Below are 18,465 nucleotides of genomic sequence, written 5' to 3' on the forward strand. Positions count from 1 at the left end.
CGTAGTTTGGGGACCCCTGCCATAAACACTATGAGGGCAAGAAGAAAATAGCATCAATCTTATGAAACCACTGAGTGGGGGTAGAAATCTCTCTACTGTATTTTCCCTTCGTTTTATTTACGTATAAAAGACAAATAAAATTGTATCCATTATTTTTGTATTATTTTATGTAGAAAGAAAACTACCAAGAGGAAGAATAACACCAAAAATCAATCATTTCCATAGAAATGACCTTACCAATACTCCAGAATTTTTTAAATATATACTTTTTCTTTATATTGAATAGACTGCTTATACATACAGTTATATAAAGACGAGGAAAAATGGAGTGGAATTAAGGTGAGGCTTCTTCTTTTCTGCCTACCTACATTTCCTAAATTCTCTACCATGAACACATATTATTACTTCCTAAGTCTTTTCAACATACTATCAAAGGACAAAAATATTTGCTGTGGGCTAAAAGATTTTGAGTGAGAAAACAAAAGGGCTAATTTTTTTTTTTTTTTTTGGTATTTTTCTGAAGTTGGAAACAGGGAGGCAGTCAGACAGACTCCCGCATGCACCCGACTGGGATCCACCCGACTGGGATCCACCCGGCATGCCCACCAGGGGGCGATGCTCTGCCCATCTGGGGCGTCACTCGGCTGCAACCAGAGCCATTCTAGCACCTGAGGCAGAGGCCACAGAGTCATCCTCAGTGCCCGGGCCAACTTTGCTCCAATGGAGCCTCAGCTGCGGGAGGGGAAGAGACAGACAGAGAGGAAGGAGAGGGGGAGGGGTGGAGAAGCAGATGGGCGCTTCTCCTGTGTGCCCTGGCCGGGAATTGAACCCAGGACTCCTGCATGCTAGGCCGACGCTCTACCACTGGCCACCTAGCCAGGGCACAAAAGGGCTAATTTAACGTATGCTTTTCTAGGCAACCTACCAATTAGACTTGACAAAGCAGCATTTGTTATTCTATTTTACCAATTTTTAGAGACAGAGAGAGAAATCAATTTGTTGTACCATGTATTTATGCATTCACTGGCTGATTATTTTATGTGCCCTGACCAGGGATTGAACCCTGAACCTTGGTATACTGGGACATTGCTCTAAGTAACTGAGCTACCTGACCAGGGCCAACATTTATTTATCCTTATTTTTTTAGTGGGGGTTGGGGGGACAAACTAGGACAAACAGAAAGGGAGAGAGATGAGAAGCATCAATTCTTCGTTGTGGTACCTTAGTTGTTCATTGATTGCTTTCTCACAGGTTCTATGACTGGGGGGGGGGGGGGGCTCCAGAAGAGCTAGTGGCCTTGGGCTTGAAGCCAGTGACCTTGGGCTTCAAGCCAGCAACCACTGGGCTCAAGCCAGCGACCATGGGGTCATAACTATGATCCAGTACTCAAGCCAGCAACCCTGCACTCAAGCTGGAGAGCCTGTGCTCAAGCCAGCAACCTTGGGGTTTTGTACCTGGGTCCTCAGCATCCCAAGCCAACGCTCTATCCACTGCGCCACTGCCTGGTCAGGCAGGGAAATATTTATTTTTAATTCAGTGAGAATAACACACACAAAAACAGATTAAACACCTATCCACTAAGGTCTAAAAGTCAGTATAAATTATGTTCCTTTTGATAAGAGTAAACTTTAAAGTTCACCCTTCTAAAACTAGGACAGAAAACAAAGAGCTGTGAAACTGACATGAGCCTATCAGGGCAGCACCCAGCATCTAACATTCATTCAAGACATGAAACTAAACAAAGAAAAAAAGAAAAAAAGGAAAGGATACACTAATTCTTTGTATTTTTCAATTCAAGAGGTCAAGAGTGAAAAATGACCCCAATATGTCAAGAAAATAGGAACCATCTACTTTTGTGAATTGGCATAAATATTTATGGAACTTCATGCTTCATAACCTGCCATGTTCTTACATGATTGTTTTTACTTCTTAAAAATACAGACGCAGAGGAAAAGCTTTGAAAAGGTTCTCAGATGAAAAACAATCAAACTAGCACAAGGGGCACAAAGCACCCAGCATGGCTTCCGGACTTCCATGGTGTGCACTTCGGGCGTGGGAGAGAGCCACAAAGCAATGCCTCTATTTCCTCCAGCAATGCTGCTGCCTCCCATTTGGTTTTCTGTTAACTCGGATCTTTCCTTGACTTGAATAGGAGTTACAGCAGAATATTTCACTGCACAAGAACAAAAGCACGTTACAGTGCTACACTCTGTGAAGGAAATAAAGGCAGCAGCATCACATGCTGGCCCCGCCCAGCCCATTCTTTAGCGCACTCTTTCCTCATAAACCCGGGGCTCGGTATGAGCCCATCAAACAGGAATGGTGGCATTTTCATTAAAACCAAGAGTGTGTATATTTTTAAATTCTATCAAAGGACAAGAAAACTAAGGTTTTCAATAAAGCAAATGCACGTCCCCATCTTTTATCAACATTGACATGTAACACTGGCCCCATTAGGTTTAAGCTTACCAAAAATTTAACAAACTTTAGATTTAAAATTGTTTATATTAATGAAGCTGCTACCTAGTTTTTTCTTCCTTTGACATAAGTAAAACTTTTGATGTGCTTATTTATTTTTGCAATGGATGTTGAACATCTCCTTTAGTATCTATTATACACCAAAACGCAAAACTACAAGTAATAAGATTAAGTGTCTTAAAAGGAAAAAGCTACAGCGACTTCAGCAGCACAGGAGATAATAGTATCTTATATTAACATTGTATCTTCTATCTCCCAACTATTTCAACATAGTTCACAAAAAATTACCTGATTTAAGCTTTTTCTTTATGAAACTTAACAACCTGTAAGTATTCCTTTGATATTAGAAGCTAATTATATTAGCATTTTATATATAAATTAATCTGAGATTGTGGAAGTTACTGGAGGTAAGAGAGCTACTTAGGGAGCAAGGATGAAACCCAAACCTTTAACACCTCCAGAACTGTTCTTCAAAAATGTGTATCATATTTACACACATTTAATGAACTTGAAGATTCAAGGTTTAATATCAGCCAATTCTTAATGATTAAACAGGTAAATCTATATTAAGGTCAATAGAAATAAGTTGAATAGTTCCAATCAAAGTAAAAAGCAAAAAAAGATGCTTTAGCCTTTGCAGAAAAAACTCAATGTGGCAAATGAATAAAAAAGAAACAGAGACAGCAAACTCATGGCACTCTGAAGATTTCTGAAATGCAGTTGACTTACTTGCATTTTATTCCACAATTTTGAATAATTCCCAAAATTATTTCTAGAAAGCGGGATCCCAAATTAAGAATACCGAATATATCTTTCTACACCGCCATTTAAAATTGAAACCCTAGAACTGAACAGTATATCCATGTATCAATTCTGCCATCTTCTGGTTACAAATGGAATCACTGCTGTTGATAAAACTACAGCAGTAATTTATCAATCCTAATGTATCCTCCTTAGAGTTTAAATTTTATCCACTGATACTGGCACATAAGTTCGTCATGCTTTTCTTCCTTATAAGACTCATTGTGTAAGGGATTTTCCCCACCGAGAAAGAAGGAAGGGGCCAGAGCCACAAAGTGTGGAATAACAAAAGGCTTTATTGAGTACAGAGTGCATCCCGCCCGACGAGGTCCCCTGGCCCAGAGGAAAGATGGAGGCCAAGGAAGTCACAAGGGGTGACCTGTGTGGGAGATATTTAAAGGGTCCCCAGGGTGGTCGAGCTAATATGACATGGTGAAATCTCACTGGCTGGCAGACAGTCGCTTTTTCCCAAAGGACTCCTGGGAAGTTTCTTCTGGAGCACTTGGTTGTGGGCGGTCCTAGCCAAAGTTCGCAGGTCTGGGTTCCCCACATTACCATCTCCCATCATCCACTGACCTTACACTTTCCATGTATACAAATCACAATAGGGATAAAAAAATTAATTTTGTAAGTATTAGCCTCTTGCCTGAAAAGACTAATGTCTTGATAAGCTAAAAAGAAAGTTATATTCTCCACAAAGTAATTGCATCGTCTATTAGTTCCTGTGCCTAAAAGTTGTCCACTTAATTTCACATATCTCAAGAGGTAAGCCTCAGATGGCTTTTTTTTACTTTTGTACCTTTCCTTAACAGAAATGAACTATGAATTTGACCCGAACAGCAAGGGAAGTAAAAGCAAAAATAAACAAACAGGACTACACCAAACTAAAAAGCTCCTGCAGAGCAAGAGAAACCATCAACAAAACAAAAAGGCAACCAACTGAATGGGAGAAGATATTTGCAAGTTACACCTCTGATAAAATATACAAAGAACTCATACAACTCAACAACAACAAAAATTCAATTAAAAAATAGCAGAAGACCTGGACAAATACTTTTCCCAAGAAGACAGACAGTCAACAGATACATGAAAAGAAAATGCAAATCAACCTCACTTGTGATAAAGAAAATGCAAATCAAAACCATAAGACACTACTTCACACTTGTTAAAATGGCTAGTCAGTAAGAGAAGAAGTAACAATTGTTGGGAAGGATGTGGAGAAAAGGGAACCTTTCAACACTGCTGGTAAAAAACTGTTACAGCCTCTATGGAAAATGATATGGAGGTTCCAAAGAACAAAACTACCATATGACCCAGCAATCCTTCTTCTAGGTACTTAACCAGAAAATTTTAAAACACTTATTCATAAATATTATATGTAGCTCTATGTTCATGACAAACTATTCACAATAACCAAGACATAAAAACAACCGAAGTGGCCCTGGCCGGTTGGCTCAGCGGTAGAGCGTCGGCCTGGCATGTGGGGGACCCGGGGTTCGATTCCCGGCCAGGGTACATAGGAGAAGCGCCCATTTGCTTCTCCATCCCTCCCCTCTCCTTCCTCTCTGTCTCTCTCTTCCCCTCCTGCAGCCAAGGCTCCATTGGAGCAAAGATGGCCTGGGTGCTGGGGATGGCTCCTTGGCCTCTGCCCCAGGCACTAGAGTGGCTCTGGTCACGGCAGAGCGATGCCCCGGAGGGGCAGAGCATCGCCCCCTGGTGGGCAGAGCGTCGCCCCTGGTGGGCGTGCCGGGTGGATCCCGGTCGGGCGCATGCGGGAGTCTGTCTGACTCTCTCTCCCCGTTTCCAGCTTCAGAAAAATACAAAAAAAACCCAAAACAACCAAAGTGTCTTTCGACAAATGATTGGATAAAGATGTGGAACATATATACAATGGAATACTACTCAGACATAAAAAATGAAATATTACCATTTTTGACAACATAGTTAAGTGAAATAAGTCAGACAGAAAAGGACAAAAAACATGATCTCACTCATATGTAGTATAAAAACAATGCAACAAATAAATAAATAAACCTCACAGACAATATATGGTGGTTATCAGAGGGGAAGAGGTTAAAAGGAGCCAAATATATGGTAACAGAAGGAGACAAAACTTTGGGTGGTGAGCACACAATGCAATATACAGATGATGTATCATATCATTGTACACCTGAAACTTATAGAATGTTATTTCAACGTTAATTCAATAAATGTAATTAAATCAACACATTTTAAAATGAAGAAAAAAAAAATCCCAACCCTCTGCACCTTCCTCCAGGGACCCAATAAAAGCTGACTCTCCTCTTGTCTCTTCAAACTTGCCTGTGGTTCACCATGGTTTGCATGTCCCGAATTGCAATTCCTCTGCTATTCCCAAGTAAACTCATTTGCTGCTCAATAGCCTTTGTTGTTTAAGGTTGACAGTATATAATTACAAATCAAAGCAAATCTGTGACAGTAGCATTCAATTCCTTATGCTACCAAGCTTAATATTAAAGAGCAAAGGTTTGTCACTGGCAAATGCAGATGTGCACAAAAGTAGCAAACCTTAACATTAGTGGTTTGGTCCTTGGAGAGTAGTAGTCAGTTTTTCCATTTACAATGTAGTGGCAATAACTGACCAAATAAGCCACTCTTGTGGCTTGAAATGGTTTCTTCAACTTCTTCATCCCACATAAAAATCATATTCATTGTTTCTATAAAGCTGAACTTATTTGTGTTCCATGAACTGATACTCCTCACCAACGCAGAGCGTCCTTTGCCTCTCGTCCACTAACTAAATAAGACAGTCAGTGAAATGCACCTTCCTAGATCATGAATCAATACAATCTGAACAAATGCTGCATGCTACATTATGGAAAAAAAAGCAAGTCCATAAAACAAAACAATTTGAAATGTGTCAGAGGAGGTCATTAGGAAACTGGAGGGAGAGGGTAAACCGGTCCTTTATAAAAGCCTTCCTGAAAAATCTCTCAGCAAGCACACTCATGCTTATTCTTTAAATGAAATGGGCTGGCCCTGGCCAGTGGCTCAGAGGTAGAGTATCGGCCAGTGTGTGGATGTCCCAGGTTTAATTGCTGTCAGGGCACACAAAAGAGGTGACCATTAGCTTCTCTACCCTTCCCCAGACCCCTTCTCTCTGTCTTCCCCTCTTGCAGCCATGGCTCTATTGGTTTGAGCACATTGGCCTGGGTGCCAAGGATGGTTCTGGGGAGCCTTGGCCTCAGGTGCTAAAAATAGCTTGGTTGCAAGCATTAGCCCCAGATGGGCAAAGCATTGGCCCCAGACAGTGGTTTCCAAGTTGATCCTGGTCAGGGCACATGTGGGAGTCTGTCCCTCTATCTCCCCTCCTCTCACTCAGAAAAGAAGGGAGGGAGGGAGGAAAGAAGTCAGGGAGGGAGGGAGGGAGGGAGGGAAGGAGGGAGGGAGGGAGGGAGGGATAAAGAAAGAGAAAAAGAAAAAGAAAAGAAATGGGTCATCAATGCACATGGTCAGTCCAGGCCCTATCTTCTCTCTCCTTCCCCTTCCTGCATGTTCACTCAGGCACAGGCTCAGGCACAGGCTCAGGCTCAGGCACAGGCTCAGGCGCAGACCCAGGCTCAGGCGCAGGCTCAGGCTCAGGCTCAGGCGCAGACCCAGGCTCAGGCTCAGGCGCAGACCCAGGCTCAGGCTCAGGCTCAGGCGCAGACCCAGGCTCAGGCGCAGACCCAGGCACAGGCTCAGGCTCAGGCTTGGCTCAAGCTCAGGCTCAGGCGCAGACCCAGGCTCAGGCTCAGGCTCAGGCTCAGGCTCAGGCACAGGCTCAGGCTCAGGCACAGGCTCAGGCTCAGGCTCAGGCTCAGGCTCAGGCGCAGACCCAGGCTCAGGCTCAGGCCCAGGCTCAGGCTCAGGCACAGGCTCAGGCTCAGGCTCAGGCTCAGGCTCAGGCTCAGGCACAGGCTCAGGCACAGGCTCAGGCTCAGGCACAGGCTCAGGCTCAGGCTCAGGCTCAGGCTCAGGCTCAGGCTTGGCTCAAGCTCAGGCTCAGGCGCAGACCCAGGCTCAGGCTCAGGCTCAGGCTCAGGCTCAGGCTCAAGCTCAGGCTCAGGCAGCCGAGACAGTGGCCACACGAGGGGTGCTTACTGAAGTCAGCAGATTCCACTGGAGAATGTAGGCATGTGCTCAGCAAGGACACAGCATTCTAACACAGGCGTCCGTGATGCCACTGGCACTGACAAAATGCTGTTGGAAGGGCTCTGCAAAGGACACTGCCATCTCTTTGGCCAATTCTACCTCTTTAACTTCTGAACTCACATCCTCCCTCTGCATCCCCCAGTCTTGGTGGAGGCTCAGATCAGCCGTCTGTCTGGGGATTTCTGGAACAGTCTCCTCCTTCCACACCATGTCCACCTCCACACCACTGCCAGACGATGCTCCTAAAATGCCAACCCATGGCGTGCTTTTGCTCAGCCCTTCCAGGGTCCCCAACCATCCACTTCCCACCTCATTTCATAATGACCCAGCCACACCTGGGCTCCACTTGGAACATGCAAGTGTCTAACGAGGTTTTTCCATAAATCCAATACCCACTCTGCACCAACACAGCTATCAATCGCATTCTAAAATGCAGCTCAAGGATTAGCTGTTCTACCAGGCCCTTGCTGAGGCAACACCCCTCGGCCCACTTCAGTCCAATCAGTGTTGGGAAGACAGCTGTTAGGCTTGCTCGCTTGCACTTTGCATGATTAGTGCGTGAGCACATGGCAGCATCACGTGTGTATAGTTTTTGTAAGGCTACAAGTGCTTTCCCTTGGGTGGCTTGCAGATCGCTTGCCCACCACTGTCAGGGGCCATTTTGCTGTTCATTCACCTGCTGCTGGGAGAAGTGGTTTTCCCTGCCTTTTTGCTCATCCTCTGTTGCGAGACAGACTCTAATAAACGGGAATGGCCCACCGCTCTCCAGCTCTGCAGTTCCTCTATCATCTGCCTGAATCCCACGTGAACCTGCCTGGCCTCGGCCACCCGCATTACACTTCTTTCTCTCAGGCTCTCGCTGTACCTTGTCCTTACTCTTCTGAAACACCTGTCACACTCTGGTGTACTCACACGTTCACATGCCCATCTCCACTTCTGGACTGCAAGCCTGTTCACAGCAGTGTCCCCCTTGTTGTTTTTCCTCAACGACCAGAACACAGGAAGGACTTAGGTTTAAATCCACACCACCAGCTATGGGCAGCAGAGTGGCAGAAGACACTTTTACAAAGCTGAACAAAGCAGCCAACATAAAAGGAATCGAAGAGTTTGAGTGAGGAAAGGAAGCAGAAAGTAAAGACGGTAGAGATGGCAATGCAAAGCAGTTATTTTTCATCTTTCTGAGATAAATTTGGGTATTATTCTTTGTTCGGGGTTTCTAATAAGAAATTAAAAGTCTGCCTGCCTTATGTACTGTAATGCTGGTGGCTGAGGCCAGGCAGGTTCGCATTGGATTCAGGTAGACCATAGGGAAACTGTGGAGCTGGAAAGCGTTGGCCCATTACCTATTTATTGGAGGTTCACAGAGACAGGAGAGCAAATAAGCAAAGGAAAGTGCTTTTTGCAGTGGAGGACAAGGGATCAGGAAAACTGCCCCTCACCCTTGCCGCTGAGCGAATCAGGGAACTGTATCTCCCAGATCAGGGAGAGCGATCTGGGAGAATCGTCCCCGAGGAAAAGCACCCATAGCTTTCCATAGAGGCACACACACGGCTTTCTGCCATGTGCTCACGCACTAACCATGCAAAATGCTTGCTTGCAGCCAGGAAACCAGTGAGCAAGCCTAACACAGCTGTTTTCCTCACATGTACTTAATGTCCCTAAGTGAGAAAAGGTTCCCAGGCACACTAAAAACTGAACAGTGGAACAGGCGAAGGCCCCTCAGCACAAGCATATCCTTACATGCATCAGAAAACCGCCCACTGGAATGCAGTTAGTACAGGGGTCCCCAAACTGCGGCCCCTTGAGGCCATTTATCCAGCCCCCACTGCACTTTCAGAAGGGGCACCTCTTTCATTGGTGGTCAGTGAGAGGAGCACTATATGTGGCAGCGCCACAAAGCAAGGCGTTGCTCACTTACAGTACTACTTCCGGTGACGGGGCATGCACGTGTCACGGCTCCAGAAGTGCTTCATATCATTTGTTACGGCTAGCAGTGACAAATATGGAACCGGACATTGACCATCTCATTAGCCAAAAGCAGGCCCATAGTTCCCATTGAAATACTGGTCAGTTTGTTGATTTAAATTTACTTGTTCTTTATTTTAAATATTGCATTTGTTCCCGTTTTATTTTTTTTACTTTAAAATAAGATATGTGCAGTGTGTGTAGGGATTTGTTCATAGTTTTTTTTATACTCCGGCCCTCCAACGGTCTGAGGGACTGGCCCTCTGTGTAAAAAGATTGAGGACCCCTGAGTTAGTATCTGACAGTTTGCTTTCAGCTTCTAATTGTACAAGTTTCCCAGCAGTATCTGTACACTTCTGCTTCCACCATCTCTAAGCACTAGCAGTTTCCACCTACGCGTTTCCATGAGCTTTCCTCCTGATGGAACAACCACACGACACCTCAGGGCAATGGTGTACCTTCGCCCTAATCTCCCAGACTCAACTGTACAACCAACCCAGAGTCAGGCCAAGCATCCCCACAGCTGCAGGTGGAAGTCAACCTATGTGGACGTATGCGTATTTCAAAATCTAACATGATTATTTCAAAAGATATACCACATTTCAAAAGTTATCAATTCTTCTATTATCTTGTTCAGTTCTTAGAAAAAGACGGTAAAAATCATGAAAAATACTATTTAAACATTTTAAAATAAGATATAAACAGCATAATGAAAAATAGCTAGACTCCTCAGTAGGGAAACTGCTGTGATAAGGGAAACTGTGTGCTGTGGCCACAAACACTCCTGACAGACAGCATCACACGGCCAGTAATCCGGCAGCCAATTCTATGGGGAAACAGAATAAAAACAATTTGCTGGCACCCAGCCAGCCCCCGAATCGACCACAGGACAAAGGAGGCCCAGTGACCTTGCTCGCTGCTAGAGCAGTGGCTCTAGTTCAGTGGCTAGAGCCACTGAACTGAAGCACAAACTGCCTTCAGCCCTGCGGCTCCCCAACGGCATGGCCTTGAAGAAAACAGGAGCTGGACGCACAAGTGCTGTCTTCAAACCCATCTCCACCTGAGTGTGCTCCACCCTCCAGGACTCGCCAGTTTATTAAATGAGGGTGCTGGGGAGGTCTAAAGCAGTGGTCCTCAACCCCCGGGCTGCGGACCGGTACCAGTCCATGGGCCATTTGGTACCAGCCCACAGAGAAAGAATAAATAACTTACATTTAAGTCTGAATGATGTTTTATTTTTTTTTTTTCCTTTTTGTATTTTTTTTGAAGCTGGAAACGGGGTGGCAGTCAGACAGACTCCCGCATGCGCCCAACCGGGATCCACCTAGCATGCCCACCAGGGGGTGATGCTCTGCCCATCCGGGGCATCACTCTGCTGCAACCAGAGCCATTCTAGCGCCCGAGGCAGAGGCCACAGAGCCATCCTCAGCGCCCGGGGCCAATTTTGCTCCAGTGGAGCCTTGGCTGCGGGAGGGGAAGAGAGAGACAGAGAGGAAGGAGAGGGGGAGGGGTGGAGAAGCAGATGGGCGCTTCTCCTGTGTGCCCTGGCCGGGAATCGAACCCGGGACTCCCGCACGCCAAGCCGACACTCTACCACTGAGCCAACCGGCCAGGGCCTGTTTTATTTTTAAAACATGACCAGATTCCCTCTGTTACATCCGTCTAAGACTCACTCTTGATGCTTGTCTCGTAAGTTTGACAATTATATTTAAAAATACCAGTTTTTACGCCGGTCACATAATTTTATTTTGTGCATTTATCCATCCCACCCTAAAGGTTGGTCCGTGAAAATATTTTCTGACATTAAACCAGTCTGTGGCCCAAAAAAGGTTGGGGACCACTGGTCTAAAGCATGTAACTCTGAGAAGACAAAAGAATCACACTTCTGTTCAGCATATGGCAGTCCTCATGTCCTGCACCAACTAAAATATTTTTATGTACTGGACTGCCAAGCCAATTCCATGATAATATTTCCTACAGGACTATAAATTAAATTGTTTGTATTCCTAAATCAGAGCATCAGAACCATCTAGGAATCCTGTTTAAATTAAGAACCCCTGGTGCTATCTCCAAAAATCTTTATTTGTAACTTGCTACCCAGACAACTGATTCCAAAGTAGGTGCTCCTTGCCTGACCAGGCAGTAGTGCAGTGAATAGAACATTAGCCTAGGACACTGAGAACCCAGGTTTGAAACCCTGAGGTCGCTGGCTTTAGTCAGGGCTCACCAGCTTGAGCACAGAGTCTGATGGCTTGAGCGTGGGATCATAGACATGACCCCATGGTCGCTGGCTTGAGCCCAAGGTCGGTGTCTTAAGCAAGGGATTATTGGCTCAGCTGGAGCCCCTGGTCAAGGCACATACGAGAAAGCAATCAATGAACAACTAAACTGCTGCAACTCCGAGTTGATGCTTCCCATCCCTCTCCCTTTTTGTTTGTTCCTATCTGTCCCTCTCCCTCTCTCACTAAAAATAAAGAAAAAAGAGTAGGTGCTCCTTGGGCCACACTTGCAGAAAAGCACTTATAAAACATGGTATGAACACACTTTCCTGCTTTCTCATACCCAGATGAGAATGGGACCAGAAAGAGCGGTCTACCAGCGTCCATGTTGGTGAGGGCGTGTCGCCTGTGTGCACAGTAAACCCACAGGGCTGCTTGTGGCTGCAAAGGGATCTCAATGATCCTTCATTTCTCAAAACTACAGGAACTAAGGCCAAGAGTTGGTTAAGAGTTGGTTAAGACCTGGGGAAAGTCAAATCTTAAAGCCTTAAAAAAAATCACTACCACTGTAATGTTATAGCATCTGTTATGTTAAAGGAAACCTGCCCTGACCATTTAGAAATCTGGCACAGCAAACTTCCTAATAAACATAGCACAAATGGGGGACTCTTCTTACTGTTTGTGACATATTAGATCTTATTTGATCCATTTGCTGTATTCCAAATTATAAGCATCAGGCAGGTGTGCTTATAGTTTTATTGATTTGTCATTAAGTTGTAATCAAGCATCTGCTCCAGGGAATAGTTATTGTGGTAGCGTTCTTCTGTTTCTAAGTTTCTTTCATAGGCTTAGTTGCTAAAAAAAAAAAAAAAAAAAAAAGGAATTGTGGACCCATTCCTAAGGTATTGTTTCTAAGAAATCTGTAACATGATCTTACATCAAAGTAAATGTTATATATTGATTGTAACAAATTATCTATTTATTTTCTTTAGGTCTTTAAGCCTCTCTGACCACTGAGAGCTGTGTATGTTTTAGTTTTCTATTCCATCTTATTCTACCTATGAAAATTTGTTTCTCCTAAACTCAACCATTTCTATCTCTTGTTTTTAGCACTTGTATGATGCCGAAATCAAAAGTTTATGCTCCATGAAACTGAAATAAGTTATTGAAAGAGGAAAGTAGAGACAAGATGGCGCTGGAGTAGGCGGACGTACCAACATCTACCTCCCAGACCAAAGTGGATTACAAACCAATTTTATGAACTATCATCTAGAAAAACCAACTTTGGACTAAACTAAGAGGACTCTTCAACCAAGGAACACTGAAGAAGCCACACCGAGACTGCTTAGTATATCCCAAGGTTCTCTTTACCCTGCCACAGTCGCAGAGCTCCAGAGAAAAGCAACCTGGTCTCATCTCTCCAGGCAGAGGAGAACAGAAGCTCCATATCCACGCATGCTACAAATGGCTTTTCCAGTCTACCTGAATCATTACCAGCTAGAAGCAGCGGTCATTGGGACGTGGACATGAGCTGCAAAGTATAGAATGGTGACAACAATTCCAGTGCCATTAGGACTTTTCCTGGATGTGGACTTTTTTTCCTGGACTCCTGCTCCCTGTGGCAGCTCCTAACAGACTGAACTGTGGTTGGGTTGCATTTTTCAGGAATTTGGCATGGTGATGGGGCCAACTTGGACTTGGTGAACATGTTAAGGACACTACTCTCTTATGGATTCTTGCTGTATTGGCCAAGAGTTTGCTTAAAGGCTTTTAATCACTGTAAAAAAAAAAAAGAAGACTGGACAAAGAAGATGGGGCACATATACACCATGGTATACTATTCAGCTAGAAGAAATGATGACATCGGATCACTTACAGCAGCAGAATGGTGGAATCTTGATAACATTATACGGAGTGAAATAAGTGAATCAGAAAAAAACAAGAACTGCGGGATTCCATACATTGGTGGGACATAAAAACGAGACTAAGAGACATGGACAGGCATGGAGTGGTTACGGGGGTGGGGGGAGGGGAGGAGGGAGAGGGGGAGGGGGAGGGGTACAAAGAAAACTGGTTAGAGGGTGACGGAGGACAGTCTCTCTTTGGGTGATGGGTATGCAACAGAACTAAATGACAAGATAACCTGGAAATGTTTTTCTTTGAATATATGTACCCTGATTTATTGATGTCACCCCATTAAAATAAAAATTTATTTATAAAAAAAAAAAGCAAATCTCCCTTCTCCTGTCATATTGCAGAATACTGAATATGAATAAAAGATAAAAAACTGAAAAAAAATAAAATAAAATAAAAAATAAAATAAATAAAAGTCAATATCAAAAGCCCTGGCTGGATAGCTCTGCTAGTTAGAGCATCATTCCAAAGCACAGAAGTTACCAGTTCCATTCCCTGGTCAGAGTACATACAGGGACAGATTGATGTTCTTGTCTCTCTCTCACTCGCTAAAATCAATAAATAAGTTTTAAAAAATGTTTTTAAGTTAGTATCAAGAAGCCCTATCTGGGTAGCTCAGTTGGTTAGAGTATTGTCCCAAAACGACAAGGTTGCGGGTTCAACTCCCAGTCAGGGCACATACAATAATCAACCAATGAATGTATAAATAAGTTGAATAACAAATTAATCTCTCTTTCTCTCTCTTGCTGTCTCTCTCCCTTCCTCTCTAAAATTAATAAATAAAAAATTAAAAAGAAGATACTTCAAAAAATGTTTGTTAAAAAAAAGTCAACATCAAGAGATGTTTACCCACTGTTGATAAATTCTCCTAAGGCCTGACCAGGCGGTGGCGCAGTGGATAGAGCGTCGGACTAGGATGCAGAAGGACCCAGGTTCATGACCACGGGGTTGCCAGCTTGAGCGTGGCTCATCTGGTTTGAGCAAAAAGCGCACTAACATGGACCCAAGGTCACTGGCTCGAGCTACGGTTACTCAGTCTGCTGAAGGCTCGCGGTCATGGCACATATGAGAAAGCAATCAATGAACAACTATGGTGTCGCAACGAAAAACTGATGATTGATGATTCTCATCTCTCTCTGTTCCTGTCTGTCTGTCCCTATCTATCCCTCTATCTGAATCTCTCTCTGTCCCTATTAAAAAAAAAAATCTCCTAAGTTTCTCAAGGCATCACAGAAACTATAAAAAGGTATCTGACATCAGGTTTTCCCACCTAAGAGTCTATGGAAACCCTAAGAGACCCAATAAAGACAAACATGTCCTAGAATTGTATATTTCTTCTCTTGTTTCCTAACTAAACTCTACCTATAGCACCTGTGCCCAATGGATCACACACAGAATATTGGAAGGGCTTCCATCTTTTAAAATATCAGTTACAAATATTAATATACTAAAATTCACAGAGTTTTCTAAAATAAAAAGATGTATCATTAACATCAGTAACCTAATTGCTCTCATTTGCCCTACCTCATTATATCAGTTTAAATTCTTTGGGGGGGATTAAATTTTTTTTTCTTTCTTCTTTTTCTTTTTTTAGAGAGACATATTGACTCATTCTGTTTTTCCATGACATCACTAGTTGATTCTTACATGTGTACTGACTGAGGATCAAACCCACAACTTCAGAATGTTGGGACAACACTCTAACCAACTGAGGTACCCAGCCATGACCTTTTTCTGTAATTCTAAGAGACAGTTTATAAAGTGAAGAAAGCCTGTTCTTCAACTTGGCAAGCTAGCTTTCAGGCAACATGACCCTATGTAAAAGAAAATAACTGTCTGTGAGCCCCGGGCGCCTGCGCAGTAGCTGTGCCAAAAAGGTTGTGACCCGGAAGCGGAGCGCATGCGGTGTTGCTCCCAGTTATATAACCTACTGCCTTATCTATAGTGTACTTCAGCAGGAGATGCATGCACGAATCCTCCTGCACGGAATATAAACTGGCCTTGAACAATAAAGTGCGCTGCGGCTTCTGTAACCTCCCCCCCCCATGTTGGCTCCGTGTGAATTCTCTGGACCCCAACACTGCCCAAGTTTTTTGCTGCTTGCTCTCAGCAACTTATTAGAAAATGTAAACCAAACAGTAAATTTATGAGAATGTATTTAACCATAATCAAGGCAATATACAATACTAAAACAGGCAAAAGCTGTCACAATTTTCACAGCCTGAGGGACACTGAACCACTCATCCAAGACTTGCTATTCTTTAGCACCTACACTCAAAATTAACTGGATGTGATGAGATTCTAATTTCAGAACAGTATCACAAAGAAACAATCCAAACCAAGGATAACAGCTTAAAAGATTTTTTAAATTAAGAATTGCTTTCAATTTGCAGTTTAAGCTAATTCTGCATAGAATTCAAGCACTAGAGTTACTACTTTGAGTAAGAATATGAAGAATTAAAAATCCCCAAAAACTTTATGCAAATGTCCATGTATCCACTGTACTAGAGAAACAGCCATGGGTTTCCTTAGATTCCTAAAGGGGTCTCTAGCTCATAAAAGGAACTACAGTGGTTCCCTGAGATACAAATTTAATTAATTCTGTAACCGAGCTCGTAAGTCAGTCAACTCGTATATCAAACTGCAGATACTGGACCTGTGCGCCAACTCACCAACAAGCGGCAGCTTCTCGCATCACAACTCGTATCTCAGAATTTCGTTCGGATTTCCAACAAAAATATAGACCGAGTCACAGCTCGTATCTTAAAAAAAAAAAAAAATAATAATTGTATGTTGGTCTGTTCGTATCTCAAGGTACCACAGTACTACTTTGTGTTGCTATTAAAAAATTAATATATTGTTAGTCCATCACTTTTATAACTGCAGTTAATTATGAAGGCAATTATTTTTAATCCAGGGTTCACTGGGTTCTGCAAAATAATTTGTAAACCACTTTACAACACTTCAGTGATTTTAATGTTGCTCAGGCTAATTTCTTTCAACATTTTCTTTAAGGATTCATAGAACGGATTTTTTAGATCAAGAAATTAATTTTTGACTATTAACAAAAAGACAAGGAATAACAAGTGTTTCAAGGGTGTGGAGAAAAGAGAACCCGTGTGCATACTCTGGGACCCCATTTATATGAATGTCCGGACACAGTCCAGACACACAGCAAGGGCAGAGGGGCAGCGGCCGTGGCGGGGAAGGCTGGGGGGGGGGGGGGGCTGCTGATGGGGACAGCGCTTCCTTCAGGGCAAGGAGGATGTTCTAAACTGCCTGTGACGGCGGCTGCAGAACTCTGCAAACATACTAAAAACCATTGAACTGCAAACTTTAAATGAGTAAATTATATGGTGTGTGTACTGTACCTCAATAAAGCTAGGTTTTTTTAATTGTCTTCTCAAAGTTGGTATTTACTTTACGTTTCTGTCAAGATCTCTCTCTTTTCATCATTCCCATTTTCTATATTCTTTTTTTTTTTTTTACAGGGAGAGAGTCAGAGAGAGGGATAGACAGGGACAGACAGACAGGAACGGAGAGAAATGAGAAGCATCAATCATTAGTTTTTTGTTGCGAGACCTTAATTGTTCATCGATTGCTTTCTCATACGTGCCTTGACCGCGGGCCTTCAGCAACCCCTTGCTTGAGCCAGTGACCTTGGGTCCAAGCTGGTGAGCTTTTGCTCAAAGCAGATGAGCCTGCGCTCAAGCTGGCGACCTCGGGGTCTCGAACCTGGATGCTCTATCCACTGCGCCACCACCTGGTCAGGCCCATTTTCTATATTCTTAAGTGAAGAAAATGTGATTATAAAAGTTTGTAAGATTTTCATCCAAATGTTCTAAAGGAAAATAGCACATAGAAAACAAAACCATAATATATATTACTTTTTATGTAAATATTATACAACTGTTCTGCTTTCCAAATCCCCTACTTTCCAAAATGGGAAAAAAAAAAGGTTACTTGATAAAATAATAGAAGGTTCCCAAACAAAGACCCCTCTCTTCACTCTGCTGTCCACTCCTGTCAGTAGCAAGGCTGAGGAGGCTCAGGAGGACCGCAGAGTCATCAGGCTGCGTGACCTGAACATGAACGGACACTTCTGAATGGAGACGCACACAAGAAACATTCTAACATTGTTCCTCAGTATCGGTAGGAAGGGCTGAGAGAACGTCGTGGGTAAGGGGAGTGAGAAAATGTTTATTTGTGCCCTTCTCTTCTGTTAGTTTTGGGTAAAATAACCTTGTATTACAAATATTTTATCACTTATATATATTATGATTCCTTTGCTGGCTCATGAATTAGGAGAGAGGGTTAGTTTTTAAATACATGGGAGGGATGGACAGGTTATCTTTTTGTCATTGTTTTCCAATTTTACTTCATTATAATTAGAAACTAAATGATCTGTATGACATTGTCTACAGTACACCATTTGTTTTAAGTTGTTTTGTGGACTACGGGGTTATACATTTTCATTAATGTCCCAAGTACACTTCATAAAAATGAATAAGCTTAAACTGTTAGGTACAGAGCTCTATGCAGAACCTGCTGTTACGTTGCTCAAATTCTCTACAGTCATAACAAGTTTATGCCTATCCGGTCCTAAAGATTTTTACATATAGATGGTGAATATCTCCAATGATTTTATTTTTATTCATTTCTCCACATAATTCTGGAAATTTTTGTTTTATATTTTGAGACTAGGTTATTTAGTCCAGTTTAGGTTCACTGTATCTCTCAGGGGAACTGTTTCTTATATCAGGTACAGTGTATCATCATACAATGTCTCTTTGGTTTCTGTATGATATTAGTATTATCCCATCAGTTCTTCCAATTAGCATTTCTGTATCAGGTAGGGTTGATCAGAGAAGTAGAACTACTACGAATGACAAGAGTAAGAGATGATCATAGAAAT

General features: G+C 43.0%; 1 protein-coding gene across 4 annotated transcripts in view; it reads right to left on the bottom strand.

The window, feature by feature from the left end:
• SLC25A26 (solute carrier family 25 member 26) overlaps positions 1 to 18,465 on the bottom strand; it is a 220,446-nt gene that overhangs the window by 183,190 nt on the left and 18,791 nt on the right. The window lies entirely within an intron of this gene.

This window comes from Saccopteryx leptura, chromosome 10, assembly GCF_036850995.1.
Source record: "Saccopteryx leptura isolate mSacLep1 chromosome 10, mSacLep1_pri_phased_curated, whole genome shotgun sequence".
Classification (NCBI taxonomy): domain Eukaryota; kingdom Metazoa; phylum Chordata; class Mammalia; order Chiroptera; family Emballonuridae; genus Saccopteryx; species Saccopteryx leptura.